Source organism: Bombus affinis, chromosome 17 (assembly GCF_024516045.1).
Source record: "Bombus affinis isolate iyBomAffi1 chromosome 17, iyBomAffi1.2, whole genome shotgun sequence".
In the NCBI taxonomy this organism is placed as follows: Eukaryota; Metazoa; Arthropoda; class Insecta; order Hymenoptera; family Apidae; genus Bombus; species Bombus affinis.
The window spans coordinates 881,676-907,727 of record NC_066360.1 but is presented as its reverse complement, the minus strand read 5'-3'; the positions used below and the strand labels follow the sequence as shown (position 1 = coordinate 907,727).

Here is a 26,052-nt window from a genome sequence, read left to right as displayed (position 1 = left end):
TCCTACCAACACGCGCTACAAGGAATCCAAGGTGATAAAAATATACGGCGACCTGCCGATTCCAATGTTCCATCGATATAAACAGAAACCTATTTTTTCTACTTCGGACACCTATTACGACGTAAAATTTGTTGTCTATATTTTTATTTATCCTCGAACAACCTTGTATTAGGTGTCGTTGAAATCATCCTAACACGCTCTGATATGTACTAGACATGAGAAAGGAAGGGCAAGTAATTAGCAAAAATGGAGACGACTTTGAAATCTTTGAAATCTTTTCATCCACAAAAGATTGTTACTATCACATTACGGCACCCTCCGCACTGTACATCTTTTGTATAGTATATATAGTATATATACAGTATAACGATAAGAACATAGGTGGTCAAATTTTGGTATCATATTTTACTGTCCTTAAGAACGAAAAAAAGTCGTATAAGCATAGGTCTGGAAACACTACTTTTCCGAGATATAGACCTTTCTCGCTTATGGTGAATTTTTTAGAAACGTTCGATACTATCAAAGAAAGTCTCCAATAATCTCAGGCCATATATATTGGTCATCGAACGTATTTAAAAATGATATGTTTATAATGGATAGAGAAACGAAACTTAGAGGATAACTTCTTTGGGCGTCTAGAACGAGGTTTAATCGCAATGTACAGATCGAAGCCTACGAGAAATCAAATACGACAAGGAGCGAATGTCATAATATTCGGTACATTGGTTTCGTATTTTGTTTCATTCCTGAATATGTCTACACGTCCAGTGAGAAACATACAAAATATAAGTGAGGAGTGTTCAGACGGACGAAATTCAAAGTCTGAAAGAGAGCAAATTGAAGGTGAGGATTCGACTATCTTCTCTTGTTTATATTACATATACAAATGAAAATATATGATTGATTATTTTATTGTTATTTAAAAGTTATGTTGTGCATTATTTCTTACAATAAATTTACAATTTCTTTAGAAAAGAATAGAAAAGAATATGTACATATATCGATACGTTTGGTGTTAATAGCAAAGTTCACGCACTTCCCACAAAGGATCCTTCGCGCTTCGAGCGCACACAAAAACAGAGAATGACGTCTTGCTAGCGAATATGCTGATTGGTTATTTTCTTGCGTATTTCGGAACTCCCGTTTCGCACCTCGATGGACCCTCGGTCGAGTATAACATGTATCGTCAGTCTCGTTCGAGTCATTTACCGTTCAACTTCAAACCACGAGTCAGTCTGGTGATTAGAAATGATTAGTTTAATATCGTCTGCGACTTCGAATCGTTAACATCTTCAACTGATTAATATCATCAAACGTGGAGTAAAGATTTATTGCAATCACTTGGCATTCGGAAAGAAAATGTATGAGATGTGAAGTATAAACATTTGTAAATCTCGTCTCGGCCGTTGGAGAAAATTCGAAACCTTCTCGTCGTCCAAAGAAGTTCAACTTTTGGTGTCGTTGTTACTCTCCTACCTTGTGAATAAATTATTCAAGAATAATTCGGTGGGTAACATGTTACAGCGTGGTATCATCGATATGGGACACACACGCAGGTAACAAGCATATGATACAAAATATACATATGGAAATTTCAAAATGGCTACTATCCTGTAACTGTCTTACTATGTCGATTTCTTTTATAAGTATATCATGTTTTAAATATATTTTCGTGAGCCAGTGCGTTACATCAAAACTGATACTGCCCTCGAGATCGATTAACAGCATGTGGATTTTCATTTATTCATAGATGTTAGTTATTAAAATTGTCAATAGCGTTTCGCGTAAACTTTGCCTGGTTCGTGAAAAGGTATTGATAAACCGGTGGCAAAAGTTCTATGTGATAAGGATACAACAGATTTTCTCGTAATATTTGCCGTATTCTTTCACAAGAAACGTTTTGCCTTTCTAATGCTCTCTAAGTTCTATAATTTCTTCGACGCATTGTAAACAGAGTGTCTATATCTCGAAACAGAAAATTTCCGGACCTGTGTTTACTATTAACTGTGTGTGACCTTTTCTTCTTCCGAAACAATAGAATGCCATATCAAGATTGGCCAGTTATTTTTTACCGTCTTATGTATATATATATGTATATATATTATACAAGTGGGTATGAGGCGATCGCTTATGAAAAAATAAGAGGAAAGTGTGCAATAACATCTTTCCATATAACGTTTCGTTTTCGAGAAAATCAAATTTGAAAATTTGCCAAGTATACTTGAACTTGGTCGCGACGCATCAGTTTTGAAATTTGTCCAACTTTGTAAGAAGAAAAAGAAATGGACGAGACAGAAGCACTGTAGATATTGATTTGGCGATACTAATAAATAGAACAATAGAAATGAACGCGAAATAAGAAGACAAAGGAGGATGTACGGCCGGGATAAAAGAGCGGATCGCAAAGCGTATCGGCTTACTTAGCATATCTCACGTGCGAGTCGTGGGCCATAAAGCATATCGGTTTACTATAGAATCGTAGATTATATAATACGATAAAGTACTGTCGAACACGATGCAAAATTCTTTCCGATGTTTAAAGATTGGATAGGAAAGTGCAAATGTACATATACAAATAGGAGTTAACCCGCTACCAGTCAACGTAGCTCGCGCATAAAAACGCTAGTTTACTTGTGACCAAAAAGATGTTAAAAAGGAAAATTATAATGAAGGTGACGACGAGACGTTTTCTTATTTTGAAATGTTGATGGTATTATAAAGAGCACGTTATTTTGTTATACTTTAACGTAGTTCAATGTATTCAAAAATTTGATTTGGCAATAAAAGGGATGTAGAACCATAAATAATTTAACGAATATTACGTTACATTTTTGCAATTGTTTTTGTATTATTGGTTCCCAGATATACATAGAATAATAATTGCAGAAGCAGATGCTCGTCATGGCATGGCATAGTATGTAATTTGGATATGAAATACAGAAATTCATATTATACATATACATATGTACATTAGAAAATATTAGTATTAGGGTTGAGAAGCAAATAATTATCGAATAATTTTAACTTTGTCATAAAAATATACTGACCAAGTTGCACATATAATAGTAGAACTGTATCTGTATACAGGTATGCTGATATTGTATATATGCGTAATATATATATACTTTTATATATGCCACAAAACTAAAGATAACACAAACAACAATTTTCTTCTCTTAAAGTTTGTAAAAAATTTAATTTTCTCTTAAAAAAAAGCTTTTCGCTGTAAAAAAAATATATCAATGCTAATTTTGATTTTCCTTTATTTTACAAATCTATTAACTTATTTAAAGTTTCGTTTCGTATATCCGCCCACGCGCATTTTATTCCATTTTCTCTCTCTAGAATCCCAGAAGGTTCTCAATCGAGTTCAGATCAGAATTCAATGCTTGCCATGATAACAAATTTCTATTCCGAAATCTTGAAACCACATATTTTTAGTGGCTGTTGTCTTGTTTAAAATTTATCCTTTTGTCCTGTATTTCAGTTACCAAAGGCTATAATTCATAGAATATTTCCCGATATCCTATAGCGTTCAATCCGATCTTTACAAAAACGATTTCACTTAACATATCCAGGCATGGTCGATGCTTTCTTGGATATATCGAAGAAATAAAGCAAGAAATGTATTTGAGTTTCTAATTATTCACAGCACTGTATGTTCTGTTATCATTTTTGCCTCTTTCCATCTGTGTTTCTTCCTTCTTCATCTTCTGTTAAAAGGGGACCGAGTTGTAGCTAAGCAAGGCGGGCGACCAGGGAAATGCTGATCCGCATTCCCGAAACGCCCGGTATTCCAGCGGTATTGCACGAAATTGCTACACTCTGTCCGCGTCATTCCGCGGCTGGCTGTTGCAGAAGCACGGTAATTCTCGTGTATCCTTCTGCATACCTCTACCTTGCTTCTCCTGATCTTATAGACTTTTTGTTTTCTTATTGCTAATTCGTTGCGATTCCTCTTCGTTGATATCGTTTTTTTAAATCAGCGAAACTTTGTTTTCCAGATACAAAATTTAAGTTAAAGTTTCATTGTATCAGCTTTCGTGAATGACGATCAATCATGTTTAATAGTATGATTTTCGTGATTCAGAGTTAACAGCGTTACAGAATGAAAGTGGGATTTATTAAAGGAAGGTGAATCGATTTAGGCTTGAACAACCTTTCAAATACGAGTTAAAGCGTATGATTGTAATTTAATATGCAAAAGTATAAGGATATTTACCATTTGTAATCATGTTGTTCTTTCTTATACATATAAATTAAGTTCTATTATGGAGGGACCTAGTAAACTTCGAAAGAATGAAAAATGAATTAAACACTGGATGGATTCCATAATGTTGCGTGATCTTTATTTTGTAAAAATTTGCCAACCCATAAAACTGTTATATTGTAATATTATTAAAACTACCAAGCAATAATCTCATTTTAGGTTTATATTTCCAAATCACTTGTCTAAAAATGGAATCAATAAGCACGGGAAAGAGAAAACCTCCTTATGGTTAGGGGCAAAATGATTTTTTCTCAATTTTCCTGAAATAATAAATCTAAAGAAAGTTACTCCTGTCAAATATTTTAATATTATGGGTACTTTTACGGATCTACTAATATTATGACAAAATGGCAAACCCATATTAGATGCAAAACTTAAAAATTTGCAGAAAACGGGACATCTCGCTCTAGTAGATTGTTAAAATTTTTATGATGATTTAAACAGTAACAATGGAATTGTTACAGATAAGACGACTTCATTGTAGAACTTTTTACTAGGATGTGATACTGAAATTGAAATTGCCGAATAACACCAACTCACAAAAACTATAGAGTTATTATACTAATTAGGCGATTAAAAACATTCTAAAACAAGCAGAAAGGAAATCTGCTCAACAGAAATAAATCTATCTTCTTTTAAAAATACAAATCTTCAGATTAAATGTATACAAATTTAGGTCATTGAGGTTTAGTAGGTCTTTGCATAACATGATCCAATTATTAATTGCATTTGCAAGTTGTACATATTTTGCGAATATATATTTAACATGTTCCAGTTACGTCAATATGAATAATTCAAGTATTCAAATTTTTGAAATTCTTGAATGTTTTTATGATGTACCTTTCTTGTATTTTGTTCTAATATTTCCAGTCCATTTTTAAGTATGATTCTTTTGATTCTTTGATCCCTTTGTATTATTTATTTGTTAAGTTTACTTTTCACAATTTACTTAAAACATATAATTTTACAACTAAGGCCGAGTGGGGGTTATATGTTTAAGAAAAAGTAGCTGAGAATTTTGATTTTTACGACATATTAAAAAATCATTTAAATCGGTGAAGCGGTATTCCACTTGTTTCCTGTTTTGTAACAAAAATATTGTGGACGGTTTTGGAATATACGGTAACGCGTATCCCGATCGTATTCAACTAACGCAAACGTATTTTTAAAAGTCTGAACATAATTTATGGGAATACGAAGCTTCTTTAGAACCTAAGAGAACTATAATTATGCGTACTAATTACCACTGAGCTTAATCCGCAAGCTTCAACAAGAGAAGTAACGGAAGAATATGACACTAGCAAAAGTTTTGTCCAAAGAATTTCAAAATGTCAAAATTTTCGCGCATACCGTTTTCCCAATAGACATGCATATCTTATATCCAGGAAATGAAGTTTGGCGCACGGGCTTTCGTCAAATTTGCCTCGAGAAATTGTATGGACAGATGAATGTACATTTATAAATAATAAGATATTCAATAAGCATAACACGCGGATTACAGAAAACCCACAGTTTCAAAGAAATGCATACGAGTAACCAAATACTAGTTTTAGTACTAATGTCTGGTGCGGTATTTTAGATATACATACTACCGTTGGTTTGGATTTCTTCACAAATAACATACTAAATGGCGAAGGATATTGTTAAGAGTCGAGCTTCGAGCTACGCGAGATGCCGGTCAGGTTGCAATGTTAGTATGTTAGAGCTCGTAACTTCTATATGCATCTATATCTGCACATAGTATAAAGTGAAGTTCTCGGTAAGTGTCTGCATGTTGAGGCTAATTTCGAGAACCGCTGGATGTATTTTGATGCCGTTTTCACCATTTTCTGGAACATTTCTCGAATAAGATTCAGGTGCGCGAAACACTAGAAGTAGCGAAATAATAGTGAAATACCATTCTACTTTTTTGAATGACATTCTTACAACATTGATTACAACAAGAAGGGATTTTTATAGATATTCAATCATGCATTTATGCTGAAGCTAAGGTCACTTTTACACCTCTGAACAATTTTAAATATTGAACTGCTATTAAAAGGACAGAAATTGTATCAAATATGGAATAATATGGAATAACTGGAGAAACACACATTTGAGATAGAATGATATTATTAGAATTGAAGTGAATCATGTCTCAGAAAAGTATCCCTAGTTAAATGTTTAGCAGGGTGTCTATCTACCCTTCGCTTTTATTGCTCCTCAATGAAGGTTCTCCACTGAAGAGACTATCTTTGATGTAATATTTACATCGATAGACTGCAATATTTCACGAGTTTTGTGCTTCAGTTCTTTTTTCGATGTAATTTTCGTAGTTCTTAATCTCCTTTACAGCTCGTCCCATAAATGCTCAATAAGAAATGGGATTGAGGGCAGGACTTTGTGGAGGATATGCTAATGTGTTTTGCTATTATACGATAATAGAATTTTTCCCGAATGTTTCGGATCGTTGTCTTGTTGGAAGCAATCCATTCTTGGCAAATTTAATTAATTTATATCATCTTTCAAATTGCTCTTCAAAATTATCTAACATTTTGTCTTATCTAAAAACATATCCATGAAAATAAGATTTCCAATACCAGTCGATGGCCCACACTATCACCGATTCACCGCCATATTTTATTTTGGGATTTTATGTTTTTGGGATTTGATATAGATTTTTTGGATTCAAGCCCGTATTTTGTTCTCCATGTAGATTTACGGCCATCGCTCCAAAAAATCTAAAATTTGTGACTGCAAATTAGTATTAATTCTGTTTACTGATAAACGGAATTTTACCTTGACATACCATGGTTTATTTTATATTTACCGTGGGTAAATTTACCATTGGATATTTATTCGACAAAAACACAAGGCGTCCCTATGCATCGTTCTCTTTCTATTCCAATATTGCATTTTTCAGCTCGCTCACGTACTCTATCTTTATATCTTTATGGAGAGAGTTTACTGCTTGTATGTTGAACGCAACAGCGTTCTTCGCTACGATCGTGTATTGTTTATAATCGCCGTCGATATTGCTGATACTTATCGTTGGTATCGTTGTACTTATGAAAGAGGTGAATGAATGCACGAAAGAGGTTCTAGCAAAACATTGCTGCATCTAGCCACCTTAGCCATACCATCGAGATACACTGTTCAAAAAAGTGGTGAAATAATTTTTTCTACTGCCATCGCAGCAACATTGCAGCAATTTGATAGGGCGAAGAATGCGGTTTACAACCTTATTGATAAATAAATCGAATTTCGAGAGTTTATAATAACCAAATAATAAATAATTTGGTGTAGTATCTACACATTTTTTACATTACAGTAATTGATTGTATTTAAGCAGCTCGTAAGAAGTACTTTTATACAATATTCGCTTTATTTTTTCTTTTGTCCTGAAAGTTTGGTAATGAAACTGGATAAATCGATAACTTATTTTTTGTTTTTGTGAGATTGAGGGTTTGAGAAAAGGAAAAGGGTGGTTTTTCGCAGCAGTCGATGACCAAAGATAATCACGTACGCTTTATTTAAGCGCCATCCTCTACAGCAATAGGACATATCGCTGGGCCACATGACCCATTGGGATTTCCCATCCTCTTCAGCCTGCCAACACTTCACAGTGCATCAAAAAATGTATAAAAATATATATTGTTTCATTTAAGAAAACAAAGGTTGCCTTGAAATCTTGTACATAATAAGTTTCAATTCAAACTCTTTTTTATGACACTCCAACTTGGGTGGGTGCTGCACCCCCCAGCCAATGCCGGAGCATTTGGTAGTTCCTCCTTTGTGATCGAAATACCGATTCCAATCACTCGGATCTCTGAAACCTTTACGAGTTGAACAATCCTTATCACGGCCGGGTCCAGAATCTGGGCCAGCCGTCCAAAAGTGCTAACACCTCTTTCCTATTTTTGTCATATAGCAACTTCTTTAATATGTTGATGTGCCTTCGGTCATCACACGACTTAAAAATGTCTGGTAATCGTTTTACTAAAGAACAATGCATCAATGCGACATTTCTTATTAAATTCGAAAAAAAAGGAGTTGAAGTGATTCATACGCTAAAAGAAGCATAGAAGGCATAGGAGCGTGGAAACAATACTATAGCACCGACAAATATTTACCAAAAAGGTGGTAGAATAGCTTTTTCTACTGTTATAGTAACAACATTGCGGCAATTTGATCGGACGAAGAATACAGTGTACAGTCTTATCCATAAACAGATCTAATTTCGCGAGTTTATAATAAATCGCTGCTTGTAGTATGTTCGTGTGCCTTCGGCCGTCACAAAACTTAAAAATGTTCGGTAATCGTTTTACTAAAGAATAACGCATCAATGCGAAATTTCTCGTTAAATTCGAAAAAAGAGGATCGAAGTAGTTCATACGCTAAAAGAGTCATAGAAGGCATAGGAGCGTGGAAACAATACTATAACGTCGTCAAACATTTACCAGATAGGTGGTAGAATAATGTTTTCTACTGCCATCGTAGCATCAGTGCGTCTATTTGAGCCGGCAAAGAATACAGTCTACGATAAGCCGTTGCTTGCAGCAACTTCTTTAGTATACCGATGTGCCTTCGGTCGTCACACAACATAAAAATGTCTGGTGATTGTTTTGTCAAAGAGCAACGCATGAACGCGAAATTTCTTGTTAAATTCGGGAAAAAAGGAACTGAAGAGGTTCATACGCTAAAAGAAGTATAGAAGGTTTAGGAGCGTGGAAACAATACTATGACGCTAGCAAACATTTAGTAAAAAGGTGGTTACACAACTTAAAAATGTCTGGTGATCGTTTTACTAAAGAACAACGCATCAATGCGAAATTTCCCTTTAAATTCGAAAAAAAGAACTGAAGTGGTTTATACCCTGCAAGAAGCATAGAAGTCATGGGATTGTGGAAACAATACTATGTCGTTAGCAACCATATTCCAAAAAAGTTGTAGAATAATTTTTCCTACTATCATCGCAGCAGCATTGCGGCAATTTCATCGGGCGAAGAATACGATCTATAGCCTCACCCATAAACAGATCAAATTTCGCGAGTCTGCGATAAGCCGTTGCTTGCAGCAACTTCTTTAGTATACCGATGTGCCTTCGGTCGTCACACAACATAAAAATGTCTGGTGATTGTTTTATTAAAGAGCAACGCATGAACGCGAAATTTTTTGTTAAATTCGAAAAAAGGGGACTGAAGAGGTTCATACGTTAAAAGAAGCATAGAAGGCATAAGAGCGTGGAAACAATACTTTGGAGCTGGCAAACATTTAGAAAAAAGGTGATAGAATAATTTTTCTACTGTCATCGCAGCAACATTGCGACAGTTTGATCCGGCGAAGAGAATACAATCTACGGCCTTATCGATAAACAGATCAAATTTCGCGAGTCTGCGATAAGCAGAAACTTTTTTTAGTATGGCGATGTGCCTTTGGCCGTCACACAACTTAAAAATGTCTGGTTACCTTGTTACTGAAGAATAACGCATCAATGCGAAATATCTCGTTAAATTCGAAAAAAGGAACTGATACGCTAAAAGAAGCATAGAAAGCATTGCAGCGTGGGATGAATGCTATGACGCCGGCAAACATTCACAAAAGCTGGAATGGTTTCAAGAAAAAAAAGAAGATGCGAAAGATGATAACTCGCGAGAGTCAATCTTCTGCCTCGCAATCCAATGAAGACATGAAACGTGTTCATAAACTTGCATTTCCAAATCGATTATTTACAGTTTTATCGTTGAAGAGCTTAGTACAAGATCAACAAGTTTACCTTTGATATCAAAAAATGATTTGGGAATGCGGAAAATTTGTGCTAGAATTGTTCCACATCCGCTGCTGATGTAATACTACGACATTTTTGAGTGTTATAACCTGCTTCAGTCTGTATGCAGAATATGGCAAGACGCGTGATTCAGCCAGATAGGATATTATTTTACATACAAGCATACGTCGAATATTTAGAATATAGTTTTCTCATTTGTGACCTTGGTTTTGATAAGATCAAACGTGATAATTTGCCAAATACATGTAAAGGCTAATTTCCGATTGTTCACTCGTCTCCATTGGTGAATTAACCAAGTTTACGTGTTATAAAATTGTTTAAGTTCGGGTGTATCCAATTTTGTTGGCTCTCGTGATGTGTGATTGGAGGAGGTAGATTGATTACAATTAGTTGATTGTTATTTTTGAATATATTCACGTACAACTGGTACGTGTATGTATATGTATGTGTAGAAAATGTGACGTTATCACGGTACTTAAATGGTTTCGCAGTGCGTGAAGCGATTTAACAGCAGTTTAACTTGATTTTTCTTGAGATGTGATCGGAATTACGCCAAAAATGCACTGTTTCAGCATTTTTAATATCTCGTATACTCCCTTTCATTGTACGTTGTTCATTTGGAAGAAATTTTTGGCGAGTTATGTCGCTGGAACCGTTAGATTGATTACCGTAGTTGATATGATCGTATGGAAATTCCTAGGTTTATGACTAGATTTCGATTATTCAGGTATGGGAAAGTTTATCAGAGAGGTTAAAAGTGCATGCATATTGCAACTCCTTTAAATTACTCCAACTAAGTTTTGCTACGCATATAGTCGTAGCTCTAAAATCCTTCTCTTTTGATACATTGCGTTATGACACGCGATGTAACTTTTGCACGCTTGTAAACTTGATTTTCTCGAAAACCAAGCTTTATTTATTAAGTGACAATTTTGAAGAAAACAGTCTGAAAATTATCTTGCTTATCAAAGTTCAGGCAGCGCTTCTTGCTGCCTTAAAAGTATTTCTGTCAGTTCCTATCAAAGATAAGAAATTCTTAACCAGCACACTCCCTGGGCCTCCGTGCGCTTTCAGCGATGTTTTGCTCATACGCAACTCGGATGATAATTTCTAGCGAAATCGATTTTCGTTCTAAATGATCACAAGATGTCGCATAGATGTCACAAAACCAAACACAGAAAAAACACTCAAAAAAATATTGGTGGATACGGAACCCATAACAAAAACAACAAGATAAAGAGCCATAGAACGGCAACGCTCACCGAATAAAAGTATAAATATGTAAATAACGTAAATATGTAAATAAATATTATACTAATTCCACAGAACACCCCTCTCCTCCCCTCCCAGTTCATCCTCTCCCACCCCCTCCCTAATAGGCTAGCGAACTGTCCTGTTTTTACGTCCAGGCTTTCGGGACATAAATTAAAATATCGCACATAAGCACAGCGCCACAGCGGCTTAAATTTAAGTTACAATAATAATCTTAAAAAAAAAAGAAAGTAATAATGCATGGCTACGTTGTACCGTCGCGTATCGGTACTTTCGCCTGTACCACCCTACAGTTAGAATTCAGCGTTTATTCTGGAAAAAAAATCATGTAAAAAAAAAAAAAATATGTAAAAGACCTGGAATTAATAAACAAAGATTAAAAAAGAGAAAGATGTCACAAAACATTATATATCGTTATAGAAGACTTTGTTCTGCTTCTTTTCAACGAGAATACATTTCAAGGTTACTCAATTACGTGACGTGACCTGGATACAGAATATGGCAGGACACCTGTTCCATATCGAAAGGAATAACGAACCAAAGAACTCGTTTATAAATATTTCCGACACGATGAAATTAAATTCAAAAAATGCATCATTTGCTGCTTGTGAAAGTGACGACATGTTTTATAAATGGAACGTAACCTGATGTATCAGAAATTGGTTAATGTTTCTATAAACTCTGTAACAATTAAGCCTAAGTTTAACTTGGTGTTTTTATTTGTACGATTCGCTGAATCTAAACGTTCACGCGTAAGCTTTCTCGCCATTGGCATCCTAGTTTAGCAGCAAAACTTATGATGTTATATCGTATGAAAGCTGGTACAAGTTCAGCGTATCTATGGAGCACAAGTCTACATCCAATGCTAGCAAAGTGATGGGATCAAGGAAACTCCGGATCGAAATAACGGAAATTCGATTCCTCTACTCAGCAGCATCAAACATGTCTGTTTATTAGATTAACATAAACACATAGAAGGCATTGATCTTAAAATGTTTCTTGAATATTTTGCGAATAAACAGTATCAGACACTTCAACGTTCAGAAAGTCGAGTTTCGTTGTGTGCCATTTGGAAAAATATAATTTCACAATCGAAACTCTATTCGTAACATAAAATTTCTACATATTATAACACACGTATCGGAGATCAAATTCATTTCTTCCGTTTCTTTCGTCTTTAATACTCGAATTATAATATTTGTGTTTGGTAAGAAAAATGGCATAGTGAGAACCCTATAATCTGTAGAATATATTATTTCAAGTTTAACAAAAAGCGATAATGGAATTTAGGATCGTAAGATTTAGATTAATTGACAGATTTCTTAAATATTTATGAGTTTCATATCGTTTTGACTGCCATGTCTTATAATTCTTTCAAGAGATATAACCTCATAGAGTTACTTTGTCTTTGCACTTTGAACCGTCTAAGCCGTTTTTCGACTGTCACAAAAAGACATTTCTCCATTATCGCTTTTGTTTGCTGTTTTCGTATCTATGAAATTATCATATATTTCTTCTAGTAATCTACTCATTCTAGCATTGAAACAATTTCATTGCAACAGTTTATTTGGGATTCTTCTGCTGTTGTCAGCAGCAAAGAAATCTAGATGCTTTGGATAATTTTCAATATCCTGTTTTCATTTGCAATGCTTATCACGATGGCTTTTCCAACACCATCATTTTTACTAGTTCCGTTACACTTACACCACTTTCAAGCTTTTTAATTGCGTCGTATTTACGACAGCTTCGATAGTTAGAACGTTATTACTTTCATACTAAATTCTTATAATCAAAACGTATTCGGTCGAGTATATTTGAAACGGGAAAGGGCATCCCATACTAGAAATATTATATTCGATGATGAAGTATTCAAATCATAGAACATCAACACAGTATCCGAATAAGAGTAGCTCTACCGCATTCCATTGTTGCAATTTTCTCTCATTAATTCCAATATGTAATTACTATACCAATTCGATAGCCATCACGTCAGATTCGAAGTAACAATATTTCACTGAATAAATGGACCATTTATTTTGAAAATATTGTAAGACTACTTTTTGAAAAAATTGAGGAAACGACAAATTTGCTTTATTTATATCTACATTAAATTTAACGTCTTTATAAGCTATTCATCATTTAAATGCCAAACTATGCGTTTATTTTAATGAATTTAATTTTCGTTAATAAATGATATTGCATAGTAATTTATCTGGAAAGTGATGTAAGTCCGTTTCCTGTAATCTAAGATATAATCTGTAATCTTGTATTATTTATAATCTATAAACTATATTTATCATTAACCAGAAAACATCACATTAATATCCTTGTATAAAAATGTTAGGTCAATTACATGCAAAAAATATAAGGATATGATGAAGCTATTACATTATATTATAATACAAGGATGTGATTAAGCCATACGTTCCGTGTATCATAAGAATCTCAGAACACTTGCACACAACGATCAGAAACGAAAAATAGAAAGTAATTAATACTAATTTTACAAGTTTTTTACAAGCATATTGTTACAGTAAACGAATAAATATTGAAATGAAACAACAGTTGTTTTGTTTTCCTGCTCTTATTTATAAACATAAATATATTTATAAACAAACGTGGATTAAAGCGCAAGATTTTAAATAATTAAAATTTCACGAATTGTACAATTCACCAGTTTTCTAGCCTAGTTAATTCTCCGAGAAAATATTTGTATCGTGAAATTCATCTATTTAAATACACAGAGACGTGGATAAACTAAGTAGATGTTATCAAGATTTTTCCATTGATGGAACACTTGAATATCTTAAAACGAAGGAAAGTGGACTTGCAACAGTTTTAAAATAAATGGTATATGACCACGAAAACATTTATTATCGATATATCTCAGTTCAGAATGTGCAAAACACATTGGAAGAAAACCTGCTATAAAAGCGATTCAATGAGATTATTGTTTGTCAAATCTCTACTTATAATCACAAGATATTTCAGAATATTTATAAGTGCTTTCTTGTATAATAAAATAACTAATATGGCAAGGATTAGAAAATCCATTTCAAATATATGTGAGCGAGCAAGGTTTTGCTTTTAAAAAACGTTAGAATTTTCGTTAGCAATCGCCAAAACAGTTTTTGGGGAAAAGAAATTATCAGTACGTAACGTATCATACAGTTGAAAGTTACGCGTAGAAGAAAATTTCGCAATCTTGCCAAATTATACCATCCAAGCAATTATACGTCGCTTAGGTATCGCTCATCCCCTCCGATTAGCAATAAATTACACTCTGCATGGAATAATGTTCGCAATGTCTTAGAAGCATGATGATCAGAAAGAAGAATGTAAAAAATTGTCATTTTTAGTATCGCTCGGAGTTGAAAAATTGATTTTTAACAATTTTCCCATCATTTTTCAGGAAAATGATACGGGCATTGTTTGTTTGTTCCTTGTAAGACACTATGAAAAATCCTATTGAACTTTCCAACTCTGAAGCTTTTGTTTCAAACATTTCTCTGTATCTCACAAATTGAAAGAATTGAAAATTGGAAGATTTACGTTGTTCGCTTTCGGTGAGTTATCCTGTATAGGTATAGTTACGCTTTCTAGAGTACTATAGAATACTATAGCAACTTTGCGCGCGGGTCTCGCAAGATCAGAATCGTTAAGCAGTCAGATTCGCTTGAGTCTTCATACGGAGAAGAACTTGGAATCCGATCGTCGAAAAGGGCACTTGTGTGCTTGAGACGTGAAAGTAGAAGCAATCGTTCGTGTTTCTACAGTTTTGCTCCATTGATCGAACTACGAGTTTCGAAGCTTCACGACATCGTTTCGATCCTGTATTTCGTACCTGTATTGGATTAATCGTTTCGTGCTAGTTCACTTTTTAAATCAATGGTGCAAAATTAATTTGACAGATGATATGGCTGATATTTAGAATCTCGCTAGAAAAGCCACCTCATACGCGATAAATGAACGATCGAACAGCATTTTCGTGATTCAATCGTTTACTTGCGAAATTTTCGTGACACAGAACATTATTGGATGCGTTTTAGTGTCATGAGATGATAAGAACGTGTTGGCTGTTAGTAAAGTATTCCGATGTTTAACTTCAATAAGATTTATTTCGATGTCGAGTGTACGTCCTTTTAGATCGTAGCGTGACGCATGTCGAACTCAAGCGATGACGATACAGAAGTAATACAAACTTGATACTGAGTAGGTACAAACTTCTGTACGTATTACTTTGATTAACCGTGCGTCTACCAGCGATTACCGTAAACTACCAAGAACGACTATGAGGGAGTCTGATGGACTATTCCGAGTTTTTCCTCGTTTCCTTTCTTATAGGGTGTCGAGGTCCTCGAAAAAGTCACCTCTTTTGTGGTAATTAAAAGAATAGATTGTGCATTTTAACCCTCCGTCTGTACATTGGACCACTTTCGACCAGCAATTTAAAATAATTTTTTACTTTTTCCATATCTTTGTTTAACTTTCGCTCTGCTTAAAACAATTAAACAAGCACTTAGAAATAGAAACTATTAGATGATACTCTAAAAATTTGGAAAAGTATTCAAGAATCGAGGAATCATTTAAATCAGAAATCTAAAAAAAAAATTGCACACACTTAAACGACCTATTACTACGTACACCAGGCGACGTGAATACGTAAATAAGCTTGCAAACGGAGAGTTAAAAAACGTTACTATTAGTCGAGTTTTCAAAGATATGACTTTGAATAATTTGCACTTTTGTAGACTAATTTTTCGCCTGAAATACAATAACTTTATCTCGAAACAGTTTCTTGTATCGTGAAAAATAAGAGAATAATAAAGGGTAACAGAGTTACATAGGTGGTACAACTTTTACAAATAAATTTCGTAAACATTAAACACTTTACAGTTCGACAAAGAACCTTTGAATTTCAGATTGTAAGATTCCATAAATTAAAGAATTGTAGTCCAACAGATTTCAATAAAGAAGGGGAGAAGTTCCAATTAAAGATAATAGCTAGTAAGTAAACAAAGTAAGAAGTTCCAATTACAGATAATAGAAAGTAAGAAGTTTCAATTAAAGATAATGGAAAGTAAGAAGTTCCAATTAAAGATAATAGCTTCCCAATGAATCGACTAGCAATGAAATTGACTGACATACGAGGTGCGAATATTACTACTGATTAGTTTTAATCAAAAGTCGAAAATTAATATTTTATTCTTGGACGACATAAATCGTTGAATTTATTGCGATGTCGGCTATAACGTCGTAATGTTAAAAGCAACTGTGATGTGTAAAAACATGACGATGATGTTGCAAAGATATTTATATTGGTTTATATTAGTCAGAAAAATCATTTCTTGTACTTATCGCCATAAGCATACAATTACCGAATATAAGACACCACTTATATCTGATTAAATATCGAGTAATAGGAAGAGAAAAAGTTAAAAATTGTCATGCTTCTGCATTCGTCATTTATTTATATATATTTAAGAAAAATATTAGTTTCATGGATATTATTATTTATTACAAAGACAGAGAAAATATAAAAGAATACAAAATCAATGGTTTTAAAAAAGTACTCCCGATATGAGAGCTTGTTCAAAGATAAGATTAAAAATTAAAATTATGATCCAAAATTAAAAAGTCATTTATTCTTTTGCCCCTGTAAGACAGCCTAGACGCATAAAGGCAGCATCAATAGCCCCATAATATTTATGAACCCATCTCTAGCACTTTATACATTGAACACCTTGTACACCAGCTTTGTCCTCAAAATACTTTCCTCGTCAGTTTCATATTGGGAACATCTTGGGTTCGAAAACACAAGTTAAACTAATCCGAGAGCGGTTTGTTAATATCTTATGTAGAAAATAATTAGTCGATAATACTAAGAGTTGGAACTAATAAGCTGCTCAAATAATTTGCTTTCGATGTTACGCAAATCTGCTTAAATGACTATGAAAATGAATATAAAAATTCGCGGTGAGAAAAAAACGCACTTGATGGCTTATTACTGAAACGATCGCATTCACGATTTGTCTTGCGTTGTCATCATCTGTGGTAATTTTAAACTTTTCTCGCACTATTACAGCATTTTGTAAAAAGGTGATGAGATCTCGTATTAATAACAAAAAAATTTCTTTCTATTGATATCTATATAGTGTAGTGCAACATAACTTAATCCATTTTTGTTGGACCCTGTACATTTGCTGAAAGTGTATCAATTATTTAGTTTTTCCATTTCGTCTCAACCTTTTGTCCGCCACTGTAGAGCTTAGAAATTAAAATTGAATTGTATGTAAGTCTGACGTACGTAAGTTTGCAGGAAGAAATACCTCACAGAAGATAACACGACGTCATATTACCCCCATTGCTCAATAATACTCTTTTTGCTCAACAATCAATTAGTGCAAAAAGATCGTTGGATTCCATTAAGAAATAGAATTCAATTGTATATTGCGACTGCACCGACGCACTTTTGTCAAAAATCGCACGACGCACTATACGCGATGATAGGGCTTGATAAGAGCGGTAGTGTTCCAATGCGTGGTTCCTTTGAGACCTTTGATCCTCGTGATCAGTAGGATATGTTGTAATAAAAGCAAATTTGACCTTAAATTCTAAAGTCAAGATAGATTTCATCATAAAATCATTTTCGTACACTTTGTACGAATTATACAATATTTTCATAAAACTGTTTCCCCATTGATATTTTTGCCACTGTTAATTTTGCGCATTTGTTAATTTAACAGACTAGTATCAAAAGCATACGCACGTATCTATCCTTAACGCGATTTCCATTACTCTTTTCATCGCAATATACTCTTTTCGCCTTATGTCTTATGATTGTACTCCTTTTCATTTGCTGTGCTGGCAACTTATATAGTTTGCTCTCCTTTATGCGACTTAATAGAAACAAAAGATTATTTTCTTAAATCTCTTAAAACTCTTTGAATCCTTCTTAACGATTAACGTGTTAAACAAAACGTTGTCCACCGAAGAATAGCGCTTGAGAAACGAATATATCATTTATCGAGCAACAGTCCTTGCAATTGCTTGAGAATACGAAGAACGTAAATTTCTTCCCAACTATTCCTATCCAGATTATTTCCTTTTGCTATCCGCGATTCTACTTCTTCGGTTAGCAATATCCAGAACCATTTGAGAAAATTTATACGTACGTATATATGAATACGTGTATACGTGTGGACGAGCGTGTAAATATACATGTGAAGATGCAATTCGCATTCAATTGAACGACCAAATTAAAAGTTTCCCAAGAGAAACTGTGTTCGTTTATATGCGCAATTGCCTTTTCCACAGAATGCGTATTTTAGAGTGTTTCCGTTTTAACCACGATAGTAACGGTTTTCCTTTTTTCGTTCGATGAAAACACGTTTTTTTCGAGTTTGAAAGCCATTTGAAGGAATGGCTGAACGATCAAAAGTGTAATTTCTCGTCCAATATCATAGAGGGCTGTTTATTTGGTGAGTGAACGTCGACATTTCCACGTGTACGTGTACACAGAACCGGGGCATATGCGCATAAACGTGCCATTCTCATTTAATTCAATGACCAAATTAAAAGTTCCCTACGAGCGCTGTTCCTCGTTGATGCACGCAATTACCATCTCTATAGAATTCTAATTTTAAAGTTCTCCGTGTTCCGGTTGTTATGATTCTGTTCCTTTTCTCGCAATTTATATTATATGGTTTCAAAAGTTAACGACAGGAATGCTTTTATGGTAAAAAAATATTTTATGCAATATTTCTTTTCATTAAGCGTTCGTAGGTTAGAAATTGAGTAATGGTATCATAAACGGTACCATTCATTTAGAACCATCTAGAATGTTAATAAGGTCAAGATCAATTTTGCGACTACCATCTTTACAGATCTTTATCGATCTAGAAGAGTAGGATAACGCTACGGTGCTCAAATCATTTTCGAACACTTTGTGTACATTATACAATATATTCATAACGCTGTTTCCCCATTGATATTTTTGCCACTGTAGTCTGCAAATACGATGAAATTAGCGTTTTTCATTTAGATTATACTGGATGTGCCACTTCAATCTTTCCACGTAATTCTTTCCCAAAGTATAACAAATAATCATAAAAAATGCTCCAATTAGAATTCGTTCTGTTTTGTCTAATGTCTGTCTTGTCAGCAGATTTCTCTGAGTGGAGATGTTTTCGAGATCTCAAGGCGACCTGTGTGTTTTTTTTTAGGTACAACTATACATTCCTTTATCCACCATTTGATGTATTTTCTAATTCTCGTCGAGAAGCTATTAAAGTACTTTTATCTGAAAATGTTTAATTTAAAAGACACTTCGATGTTAATTTTATAAAATCGAGTGCATGAACGCCAAGGGAAACGTAAGCATAAAAGCACCACATTATTTGTCCTTGTCTTTCATACGATAAGCCAAGCAAGATTAAAGTTAAAGTAAATATCTTTTAAGCTATATAGTGACTTACTTTATTTAACAGATTTATTTGTAGTTATCTAACGGGAAATTATGGTTATTTAATTAGAGCTACTTCAGAGTGTAGTAATGTAATACAATTGCAATTAAATCGGCACAATTAATCATATATATTAATATAAACGAAGCAATATATAAATAAAATTGTGTAATGCTAAAAATATATTTGTTCCCCGATGTAGACGATCCTAGATTATTAAGAAAGTAAAAGAAGAGTGGGAAAATAGAAAAGGTTAACGCATTATAATGTAAAGAAAAAAAATTACAATCATAAGGCTGTCGTAGATATATTACGAGTGAAACAAAGATTCTACTATATGTATGTATATCCGGCGTAATGTTTCTTGCACGCTCAATGAAATCAATGAGGCGTGCTCCTTTCAATGTTACTACCATAAAACTTCACATAAATTATAGTTACTTCTTTATCGTTTGACTCGTTTTTTACGTGGAAAACATCTTCATAAACAGTATTTCTTTAAAGGAGGGACGTAGGATAGTATCGGATTTTTACCTACTGAACCTACAAGATATACATCACACTGTTCCTCCTGCGCCACGCCTTAGGTCCGTTCTTATGACATCTTGATGCATTCGAATATTCCCGGTGAGACTACGCCTCATGTATCAAAGATAGTACAGTCGGTGAAGTGTATTTCTTTTTATATAATTGGCAAAAATTGCGTTTTAGGCTTTGTTTGTGAAGTGATAATTAGCTGTTGGTATTTAAATGGCAACCAAATTATTGTCGCTAACGTAAAATCTGCCGATCTATGTCAAAAGCTATCTTATAATTCCCAAATGAAGAGGATTAATGTTTCCATCAGGTCGCGAACATGTCTGTACGGACATGTCTGTCTTTGACATGTCAATTCTTCAACGTCCACACGAACGATGTGCATTGAATAATTGTATGTTATTCAGCCATAGTGTATGTCCATGTATGGAGGAGTATAAAGAAATTTTTTGTTTGTTTAACAACAAACAATAAATGAATAAATGATTATGCCTCTGGTTGAGGGTTAAATGTTTATTGACTGGATAGTAGAAATATCTTTGCATAATATGATTTGCAACGATATTTAGAACAAAACAAGCGATTTTGAAACAATTTCTCTCCGGTGCTTCCTAAAAAAGGTTTCGATTAAACGAAAAAGCGCAACTATTTTTACATTTCGTTTTATATCTTTGTGGCGGCACTTGATAGCAACTAACACCGGGTTAGCGCCTTTGGTTACGAACGTTCGGGACTCGGGTTCAAATCCCGGCGCTCGTAGTCCGATTTTTCTTCCGCGACACAAAAATCAGAAGTAAAACAGCAGTATACTGTCTCGATCTCTACACTCTCACAACTACTACTACACCTCATCTTTAAAAAAAATCATTTATCGTGCGTGAAGAAGCTTCGGTAGAATGTTGTAGATAATTAAAATATTTGTAAAATGAGACTTGCGATGACCCCAATTTTTAAGTTGCAAATTAGTAGAAAGTGGAAAGGTATTTCTTTTTCTCAAATCTTCCATAATTTTAGTTAAATACGATTACGAGTTCCTGTGACATGTAACGGTATCTTACAATCTATCTGTGTGTTAGTTTTACGATGCAGGAAATATCAAATTTGCAATAAAAATACAAACTTATCTGAGTTTATCCTCCGAGCCTTTACGTTTTCTACAAGACCTATATTTTGGTACGCAGGAGTAAAAGTCTTTTTCGCCTGAACGCTCTGCTAAAATACAACGATAATCGTTTCTAGTTAGTTGTAAAATGCAATAAATTTCGCACGTTACGTCCTACCGTGCTGGGACTTGTTCCTGCCGGTTTCTCCAGTCGTTCCAAACTTAATTATTTTTAAAAAATATTCCTCTAGGAGGAATTGGCTTCTGAAAAACTCGCCAGCGCTAAACTATTAAAATATTGAGCCGTGCGACAGGCGTCGTTTTATAATTAATTACGTGTATTATATGTGTATTTTTTTCGTATTGATTGGATGCTCATAAAAGATAAAAAACGTTTATAAAGTTGTCCCATTTTCATAGCGGGCGATTAGAAGCCTTCAGTATAGCGAACGAGTCCGCTGGGAGCTTCGTGCACCATTTCTGGCTCGACCGCGCAAAAATTGAAGCTCATGGAAAAAATCGTATTATCTCGGCAGCTATAGTACCTACAGAGGTATTTTTTTTAAATTTAGGGTTAAAAAAGAACGATTGGTAATATTATTTTCTTATGCAACGTTATTTGGGGATATAAAATAAAAATGAAATTGTTTGCTCTTTTTCTCGTTTGTCGTTATTATTAGAATTTAGTGTTGCACAATGATATTCTCGTGATTAGAAAACCATTCCTATAGTGTCGACGTTTAAAAATTACGTATTTAACACTTTATTATTTATCTTATTCTTAATTATCATGGTGTGTATAATTAGTTATCAATCGTAGTTTTGAGCCGCCTGTGTCCTGGTGCGTTGTTGATCAAATTGCTGGCTTACGCATTCCAGTGATTTTATAGACTGTTTTGTGCGATTTCGCTTGATTTTAGACGAGTTCGCATATCCGAATTATTTAAAGATCTTTGTGCAACGTTTCATTTGTGACATGACACGGTGCCACCGCTGTAATTCTGAAAGCTTTATTCTGAAAACGTTGGATAATATTAATGTGGGATTCTGTAGCACAGCTCCATAATTGCATCCCGTATGACCATATCGGTATTATGGTAGTTTATATATTAGCAATTTATTGTTCACAAAGACGCGCAAATTTCCTTTTTTAAATCAATATCTAGTTGCTTTTTCTCCCTTTTTAAGTGTTACTTCCAGGTAAGCTACTTGTCTAGATGAATTGGCAAGTATACAGCCTGAAGAAGACGTCCGAAAATCGATATTTAAACGTGTGTTTACGAAATTACGATGGTTATGATATTTATGAAACATCATAAAGGAACGAGTGATAAAATTGCAATAGTCAATTACATTAAAATCAGTGTGGGTATAGAAATAGTGCATGCCGGTCGTAATATGAATTTAGTTACATAACTTCGGTTGAAGATTACCAGGAACGACAATAACAATCTGTATCGAGTTGGTTTGACTCTAGATCTTGTAAACCAAAACAACGTTGGTACGATAACATGAGTCACTCCCAGACTCGAATTTTCCGTTGGCCCATATGCCGCTACAAAGTAATTCCTGTCTATAATAATTCACAAAGTATAGACAAGGAGATTAACTTTTTTATCCGTCGATGGACACGTTTACGATTGACAAAGGAGTTCTTGCTCGCGTCGCATTTTCATCGATGCGTTATTATACGTAAAAATGAATTTTATTTTGGAACGAAACAATACAAGAATATAAACGTATCGAAACGAACAACGAATGTTTTCAATATTTGCCACGGAAGAAAATAAAATTCAATGTTTTATAACGTCGAAATCGATAAATCTCAAAGCATTTCAGCTAGCATCTGTTTGTTTATCCTTATGAGTTACATATCGTAAAATTTGTGCCATCTTTTTTCCCAAGATAGAATATTCGACTTTACTACTTTCTAATTGGCTCAATTTGCAGAGAAAGAACCGCGTAATGGAATTTAACGAGACTGTATGATACCAGTCAGGGTCGAGGTAGGAAAATAGACGTAGATACTCATTTTGAGACATCCCGAAGGAAAATTAATAAACGATATCGAGTGTTCGTAAACGATAAAAATTAACTTTACATTGAAAGGATTGGGCTCTGTATATTTCACGGAAGTCCGATATGAAACGTCATAGCAGACCAATCCGTGGCACAGCGTCTTAAAGTTATTGAAAGAAGGTGGAAATGACATAATCCCTCGCCAGAATTTTAAAAACACTAGAAATTGTAAGGGCATAATAATTCTCAAACATACAGAAGACACAATCTTTCATGCACGTTAATTTCGCAAGCAGACATTAATTTCAGAAATTACGAAACGCTTCAAATTCAAAACGGAACAAACATGGCGTTATGTCACTGAGCCATGTATCCTGCTTTCTCATCCACGATACAAAGATTTGGAACGTGGAACGTTGAAAATCAGAGAGATGATTCGCTGGAAAGTGAAACATTTGCTCGGAAATTCTGCCCTGCGTATAGCAAGTGCACCAAAATCGACCAAGAAGAGTGCTTTCGAATTTTTATACGACGAAAGTAATGATGCTAATGATGCAAAGGCAAATGTTGAATTTGAGCCCATATAAATGGCGAAAGGCAAGGGTAACCTAATACTCAGAAATTTCAGAACTTGCTAAAGGATATTTAATGATACCGGCAATACCGGTTATGTTGAAACGATGCTTCTCATGTGCGGGAAATATTGTTACGACGGAAAGAGGCCGTCTGTAACCGGAACATGTTAATATATTAATTTGAGATAGTGTTGGATGTAAATGTCCCAAGAAATACTCCCCACGTTCAACAAAAAATGTTTATTAAACAATTAACAGTCAACAATCAACGATCAACAATTAACAATCTAGGGTTAATGTCCAATAGTTAACAATCGATGATTAACGATCAACAATTAACAATCACACTTCTCGAATGTGTTCGCTTTGTTGTTACGCTAGACATTTCGCACTTTGTTGTTCAAAAAAGAATGAATCTTTTCCTTTTTTTTGTTCCCCCTCAATTTCCCCATTATCCACGTGTTTGTTAGGTGTCCGCGACCGTTGCCACGCACGGCTTCTTCTCGAACATTCGGCGGAAGGACCGTTGGGACATTCATAGCTTATTAGGCACTTCGCTTCGGCGATATACATTGTTGCCGAGTGCCGCCACAAATTTTTGGTATATTAAAAAACAGACGATTACTTGACTAAACTTTGTTAGGCCTAGTGCAGTTCTTTCTTTGTTTTCTCAGTTAAAAATAATGAAGACTGATGTACAACCACAAATCACAATTCTCAAGTACCTCTTTTAACAGCAAACTAGGTAAATCAAGTAGTATTTTTGGAACGCTATTCTTAAAAAAAAAGCGTACGAAAGTTCGGCAGACCAACTTTATTTCTTCAACGAAAACAACACTGTCTTGTATCGTGTTCGAAATGACGGTAATGTTTGTCGTACATATTCTTGACGTTGATATTTCCATTTATATAGGGAGATTTTTACTCGGATGGAAAATTAAATAAAACTGGAAGGAAAGATATTTCGATGTAGCTTGCACGGTAAAAAAGTATTTGTGTAATGTAAAATCAAAGTATTGTCATATTTCTTTGCTCTTTAAAATGCCTGTACGAATGTTCAAAAAAATAATTTGTCATTTGCTCTTTGTGGGTTAGATAACCAAGAGACAGTATCGTCACATTAAAAACACTGCTTTCTTTTGCATGTGGAGAAATCCTCATGGACGCTCTTGATTGACCCAGTTCTAAAAATTTCCCTAACTGGTGAGTTTGGCGCTAGGGGGGCATTGTCCCTAGCGCTATCCCCCCTTCTAGTCGCGGTCCGTTGGGACGGTGATGAAGCGGCTCTAGGCCGCCTGACCGCCATGCTGCCTCCATCGCGTTATCCAACAAGGATGAGTTATTTCTCTTTCTCTCCCTTTCTGCCCGCTCTTTTACGAGCATAACTCGCTCGCAGAAGAGGCGGACAGAGTCGTATTCCTGTGACCCGCTCAGGGGGAGACGCGGCCAGAACGGTTGCCGACGCGTGGGACACCGTTCGGTATCCCCTGACAATTCTGATGGCGGTTACCCTGTGCAGCCTCCTGAGGAGCAGGACGTTGCGACGACTCGCCATCAGCGTGGTTCGCGGCATGGACGTGTCACATATCCTCCTCCTCCACGCTTGTTTCCGTCGGCGTTGTGAAGGCCTCCCAGTTCCAGGCAGCCACTATTGCGATCGCTCGAAGCAGATCGTCGTCCCTTTCCTTGATCTTTCGCCTTTGTGATGGGCGCGCGCGTCCTCCTCTCGACAGGCTGTGACCATCACCCGCGGTCACCGTTCCAGGTCCAAGTGTGTCTTTCATCTTCATGAATATGTAGAGGTGGCCCGAGAGTGTCTCGACCCCCTCGGCCACTCTCCAGCCTGAAATCCGCCTTTTTTTTACAAGGAAGGGAAAATGCATTACGCATGCCCAGTACCATACATACATGGGTTATGTGGGACTCGGCAGATGACATCGCCATACTCACTAAAAACCCGTCCACCTTCCCAATTTCAACGGTACTCGAGGTTCCAGCCCGACACAATCGTTCGACAATACTTCGTGTTAGCTTCTACTCAACGT

The 26,052-nt window shown here is 35.1% G+C and overlaps 1 protein-coding gene across 5 annotated transcripts in view; it reads left to right on the top strand.

Moving 5' to 3' along the window:
• Nucleotides 1-26,052, top strand: part of LOC126926078 (lachesin-like) — a 549,080-nt gene that overhangs the window by 219,821 nt on the left and 303,207 nt on the right. Inside the window, exons 1-2 of one of the 5 annotated variants that reach the window (XM_050742190.1) lie at nucleotides 225-843; nucleotides 1,023-1,556. The exons of the other annotated variants lie outside the window; for them this stretch is intronic. The gene's annotated coding sequence lies outside the window, so the exon portion shown is untranslated. Of the gene's footprint in view, nucleotides 1-224; nucleotides 844-1,022; nucleotides 1,557-26,052 lie in introns of those variants that run through there. 5 annotated transcript variants of the gene reach the window in all.